At 49.5% G+C, this 6,331-nt stretch overlaps 1 long non-coding RNA gene across 5 annotated transcripts; it reads right to left on the bottom strand.

Moving 5' to 3' along the window:
* Nucleotides 1–4,515, bottom strand: LOC127919457 (uncharacterized). 5 transcript variants are annotated; one of them, XR_008103033.1, is made up of 4 exons: nt 4,393–4,515; nt 4,092–4,154; nt 460–706; nt 1–401 (listed from the first exon to the last, which is right to left on the bottom strand). It is a non-coding gene; the product is annotated as an uncharacterized LOC127919457 (long non-coding RNA). The 5 variants fall into 5 exon arrangements; XR_008103035.1 differs by lacking the exon at nt 4,092–4,154 and having other exon boundaries at nt 1–217; nt 276–401; XR_008103032.1 differs by lacking the exon at nt 4,092–4,154.
* Between the last annotated feature and the right edge of the window lie 1,816 nt (nt 4,516–6,331).

Genomic DNA, 6,331 nt, shown 5'->3' with positions numbered 1-6,331 from the left:
TACATGATGTATTGTTACACCATGTAGGAGCAGTATAGACCTAGTCTGTTCATTATATACATGATGTATTGTTACACCATGTAGGAGCAGTATAGACCTAGTCTGTTCATTATATACATGATGTATTGTTACACCATGTAGGAGCAGTATAGACCTAGTCTGTTCATTATATACATCTACATGATGTATTGTTACACCATGTAGGAGCAGTATAGACCTAGTCTGTTCATTATATACATCTACATGATGTTACACCATGTAGGAGCAGTATAGACCTAGTCTGTTCATTATATACATCTACATGATGTATTGTTACACCATGTAGGAGCAGTATAGACCTAGTCTGTTCATTATATACATCTACATGATGTATTGTTACACCATGTAGGAGCAGTATAGACCTAGTCTGTTCATTATATACATCTACATGATGTTAAACCATGTAGGAGCAGTATAGACCTAGTCTGTTCATTATATACATCTACATGATGTTACACCATGTAGGAGCAGTATAGACCTAGTCTGTTCATTATATACATCTACATGATGTATTGTTACACCATGTAGGAGCAGTATAGACCTAGTCTGTTCATTATATACATCTACATGATGTATTGTTACACCATGTAGGAGCAGTATAGACCTAGTCTGTTCATTATATACATCTACATGATGTATTGTTACACCATGTAGGAGCAGTATAGACCTAGTCTGTTCATTACATACATGATGTATTGTTACACCATGTAGGAGCAGTATAGACCTAGTCTGTTCATTATATACATCTACATGATGTATTGTTACACCATGTAGGAGCAGTACAGACCTAGTCTGAGCCCATTATATGAGCATGATGTATTGTTACACCATGTAGGAGCAGTATAGACCTAGTCTGTTCATTATATATATCTACATGATGTATTGTTCATGTAGGAGCAGTATAGACCTAGTCTGTTCATTATATACATCTACATGATGTATTGTTACACCATGTATGTCACGCTCTGACCTTTATTTTCTGTGTTTTGTGTTTAGTTAGTATGGTCAGGGCGTGAGCTGGGTGGGCAGTCTATGTTTGTTTGTCTAGGTTTTGGGAATTTCTATAAAGCCAGCCTAGTATGGTTCTCAATCAGAGGCAGGTGTCATTAGTTGTCTCTGGGATTGAGAATCATACTTAGGTGGCCTGGGTTTCACTATGTGTTTGTGGGTGATTGTTCCTGTCTCTGTGTGTGCACCAGATAGGACTGTTTTGAGTTTCACATTTTTTGTTTTGTTAGTTTTGTTCATGTGTACCTTATAGCATTAAAAGTACCATGGAAAATTACCACGCCGCGCATATCCTCTGATCCGCCCTCTCCTCTTCGGAAGAAGAGGAGGAAACTCATTACAGAATCACCCACCACAATCGGACCAAGCGGCGTGGTAAAGGACAGCGACGACAGCAGCAGCAGCAGCAACAACAGCGGCCAGCATCAGAGCTGAATCTGACTACACAACTTGGGAGGAGATAGATAGGTGGGGCGGTCGACCCAGGGAGAGCCGGAGCCCGCCTGGGATTCATGGAGCAATGCAAGGAAGGTTACAGGAGAATGAGGTTGGCTGGGAAAATCGCAGCCCCAAAGCAGAGCTGGAGGCAGCGAAAGCTGATCGGCGGCAATATGAGGAGCCAGCACGGCAGTGCGACAGGTACGAGAGGCAGCCCCAAATTTTTGGGGGGCACACGAGGTGTGGTACTAAGCCAGGTAGCAGACCTGAGCTCACTCCCTCGTGCTTATGATGAGCAGCGCATTACTGGTCAGGCACCGTGTTATGCGGTTGAGCGCACGGTGTCGCCAGTGCGTGTCCATAGCCCGGTGCGCTATAGGGCTGCTCGAGAGTGCCATGCGAGTGTGGGCATTGAGCCAGGGGCGTATGAGTTGCCTGCTCAGCTGGGTCTGGTCGCCGGTACGCAGTCTTGGTCCAGGTTATCCTGCGCCGGCTCTGCGTGCTGTGTCTCCGGGGCGCTGGGAGGGTGCAGTGCGTCCTCTGCCTGCGCTCCGCTCGTACCGGGCAACTGTGGGAGTGGAGCCTAGGGGAGAGGTGCGTGTAGTAAGCACTAGATCTCCAGTGCTTACCCACAGCCCGGTTCAACCTGTGCCTGCACTCTGGAGGGTCCGGGCTCGAGTAGTTGTCCAGCCTGGGGAAGTGGTGCCAAGGTTGCGCACCAGAGCTCCAGTGCTCCCCCACAGCCCGGTCTTTCAGGCTCCTCCTAACACCAAGCCTCCTGAAAGTCTCCCCAGCCTGGAACAGTTCCTGTGGCAGCCCCACGCACCAGGCTGTCTCTCAGTCTCCTCCCTGCAGGTGCTCCCGCCTGTCCGGCGCCGCTGCCGGAGCGTCGCCTGTCCGGCGCCGCTGCCGGAGCCTCCCGCCTGTCCTGCGCCGCTGCCGGAGCCTCCCGCCTGTCCTGCGCCGCTGCCGGAGCGTCCCGCCTGTCCGGCGCTCGCTGCCGGAGCGCCCGCCTGTCCGGAGCCTCCGCCTTCCGGCGCCGCTGCCGGGAGCTCTCCCGCCTGTCCGGCGCCGCTGCCGGAGCCTCCCGCCTGTCCGGCGCTGCTGCCGGAGCCTCCCGCCTGTCCGGCGCCTGCTGCCTGTCCGGAGCCGCGCCTGTCCGGCGCTCCACGGAGCAGGCTGTCCGGAGCTCCTGTCCGGCGCTCTGTGCCGGTGCCTCCCGCCTGTCCGGGCGCCGCTGCCGGAGCCTCCCGCCTGTCCGGCGCCGCTGCCGGAGCCTCCCGCCTGTCCGGCGCCTGCCGGAGCGCCTGTCCGGAGCCTCCCGCCTGTCCGCGCTCGCTGCCGGAGCGTCCCGCCTGTCCGGGCGCCGCTGCCGGAGCCTCCCGCCTGTCCGGGCGCTGCTGCCGGGAGCGTCCCGCCTGTCCGGCGCCGCTGCCGGAGCGCCCCGCCTGTCCGGCGCACTGCTGGCTGTCTCGCTGTCTGGCGCCGTTGCCGGAGCTCCCGCCTGTCCGGCGCCGCTGCCGGAGCGTCCCTCCTGTCCGGGCGCCGCTGCTGGAGCGTCCCGCCTGTCCGGCGCCGCTGCCGGAGCAGCTCCCGCACCAGGCTGTCCTGTCGCCGCTGCAGGTGCTCCCGCGCCAGAGCTGTCCGGGCGCCGCTGAGGCGTCCCGCCTCAGCCCAGCGCCACTGCCGGAGCCCCCTCAGTCCCAGACGCTGCCGGAGCCCTCAGCCCACTGCCGAGCCTCCCAGTCCGGGGCGCCGCTGCCGGAGCCCCTCCCCGGAGCGCGCCAGAGCGTCCCGCAGCCCAGAGGCGCCGGAGCCCCTCAGCCCAGAGGCGCCAGAGCCCCTCAGCCCAGAAGTCCAGAGCCCCTGTCCCTCTGTCCAGGGCCCCCTGTCCCTCTGTCCAGAGCTTCTGCCCTCTGTCCTGAGCTGCCCCTCTGTCCAGTGGGGTCATTGAGAGGGGTTGCCATGGTGAGAAAGCCACGGAGGCGGACAAAGACAATGGTGAAGTGGGGTCCGCGTCCGCGCCAGAACCGCCACCGCGGACAGATGCTCACCCAGACCCTCTATAGGTCAAGGTTTTGCGGCCGGAGTCCGCACCTTTTGGGGGGGGTACTGTCACGTTCTGACCTTTATTTTCTGTGTTTTGTGTTTAGTTAGTATGGTCAGGGCGTGAGTTGGGTGGGCAGTCTATGTTTGTTTGTCTAGGTTTTGGGAATTTCTATAGTTTGGCCTAGTATGGTTCTCAATCAGAGGCAGGTGTCATTAGTTGTCTCTGATTGAGAATCATACTTTAGGTGGCCTGGGTTTCACTGTGTGTTTGTGGGTGATTGTTCCTGTCTCTGTGTGCACCAGATAGGACTGTTTTGAGTTTCACATTTTTTGTTTTGTTAGTTTTGTTCATGTGTACCTTATAGCATTAAAAGTACCATGGAAAATTACCACGCCGCGTATTGGTCCTCTGATCCGTTTTCGCCTCCTCTTCGGAAGAAGAGGAGGAAACTCAAGCAATGTAGGAGCAGTATAGACCTAGTCTGTTCATTATATACATCTGTACATGATGTATTATATACATGTGTATTGTTACACCATGTAGGAGCAGTATAGACCTAGTCTGTTCATTATATACATCTACATGATGTATTGTTACACCATGTAGGAGCAGTATAGACCTAGTCTGTTCATTATATACATCTACATGATGTATTGTTACTGTTCATTATATACATCTACATGATGTATTGTTACACCATGTAGCAGTATAGACCTAGTCTGTTCATTATATACATCTACATGATGTATTGTTACACCATGTAGGAGCAGTATAGACCTAGTCTGTTCATTATATACATGATGTTATTGTTAGACACTGTTCATATACATCTACATGATGTTAGGAGCAGTATAGACCTAGTCTGTTCATTATATACATCTACATGATGTATTGTTACGTTCTTTATATTCAGAGCATTTGTTCACATTGTTTCTATAAATATATACAGAGCATTTGGAAAGTGTTCAGACCCCTTGACTTTTCCCTGTACATTTTGTTACGTTACGGCCTTATTCGGTAAAATATATGAAATAGTTTTTTCCCTGAATCTGCAAACAATAATTTCAAAATTACAAACGCAAAAACTGGTTTTTGTAAAATGTTTTGCAAAATGTATTAAAAAAATAAACAACTGAAATATTCAGAATGAGTAAGTGTCCAAACTTTTGACTGATATTGTCAGTATTCAGACCCTTTACTCAGTGCTGTTTCGAATACATCTTTGGCAGCGATTACAGCCCAGTCTTCTTTGGGTTTGACGCCATAAGCTTGGCACACCTGTATTTGGGGAGTTTCTTCCCATCTTTCTCTGCAGATCCTCTCTTGCGTTGCTGCACAGCTATTTTCAGGGCTCTCCAGAGATGTTTGATCAGGTTCAAGTCCGGTTTGGCTGGGCCACTCAAGGACATTCAGAGACTTGTCCCGAAGCCACTCCTGCGTTCTCTTGGCTGTGTAGTTAGGTCATTGTCCTGGAAGGTTAAACTTTGCCCCAGTCTGAGGTCCTATTCTGAGGTCCTGGAGTAGGTTTTCATTAAGGATATCTCTGTACTTTGCTCTGTTCGTCTTTGCCTCGATCCTGACTAGTCTCACAGTCCCTGCCTGATAGAGGAATTCCTATATTCCTGTATGTTTTATTGCCAAAATCAATTCGCACTATTTCTATTTCATTAATGAGTTGTAAGTTCATTAATTATGCATGAAGTAGATTGAGACCAGTCTTAAAAGCCAAAAGGTAAACAGCGTTTATTACAAGAGAGTACTAAATGCTTACACACATTTCCACAGGTTATAAACTGAAAATGACGCAGCGTTTCCAAACGCTCCATTTCACAAGCAGAGGGGCCCCCTAGCTCTTGAGCCTCGCTGCTATCAGCACGAAGTCAAGGCCAGTCAGTATAAATCAACATTCTCGACAATCTGGAGATGGCCTGTTCCCACCACCTGGAGATTTGTACAACTGAATGAACTAAGGAACAGACCTTCATTGTTACTAAACTCCTGACTACATTATATACAATTGGGAAAGGAGCAAGAGAGAAAATCTACATGTACAGTACATTATAGCATTTGGACTAGTCAGTTCTGATTGGAATGTATACATAATTAGTCATTTCAACCATAATTTCTCTATCACTGCCGCTGAAAAACATCCCCACAGCATGATGCTGCCACCACCATGCTTCACCGCAGGGATGGTGCCAGGTTTCCTCCAGACCTGACTTTGGTATTCAGGCCAAAAGAGTTCAAGCTTGGTTTCATCAGAGCAGAGAATTGTGTTTCTCATGGTGTGAGAGTCCTTTAGGTGTTATTATTTTATACATTTTAAATGTTACTCTTTAATTTAACTAGGCAAGTCAGTTAAGAACAAATGTTTATTTTCAATGACTGCCTACCGGGAACAGTGGGTTAAATGCCTTGTTCAGGAGCAGAACGACAGATTTTTACCTTGTGAGCTCGGGGATCTTCGATCCGCCCCTACACTCTAACCACTAGGCTACGCTGCCGTCCCTACACTCTAACCACTAAGATCACTAAGATATGTGGATAACGTGTTATAACAGCATCCATCACATGGTTATAAACATGACATAATAAATGTCTTAGTCAGCAACTCTTTGACAGCTTGGTGAAATCTCTCCATGCTCATAACCATCACTAAAGATAGATGGATGAGGTGTTATAACAGAGCTTGGTGAAATCTCTCCAGGGGTTCATAACCATCACTAAAGATAGATGGATGAGGTGTTATAACAGCTTGCGAAATCTCTCCAGTATTCATAAATCATCACTAAAGAT

This window comes from Oncorhynchus keta, unplaced genomic scaffold (assembly GCF_023373465.1).
Source record: "Oncorhynchus keta strain PuntledgeMale-10-30-2019 unplaced genomic scaffold, Oket_V2 Un_contig_16734_pilon_pilon, whole genome shotgun sequence".
NCBI lineage: Eukaryota > Metazoa > Chordata > Actinopteri > Salmoniformes > Salmonidae > Oncorhynchus > Oncorhynchus keta.
The sequence above is the reverse complement of the archived record's forward strand: the minus strand, read 5'-3'. Positions and strand labels throughout refer to the sequence as shown.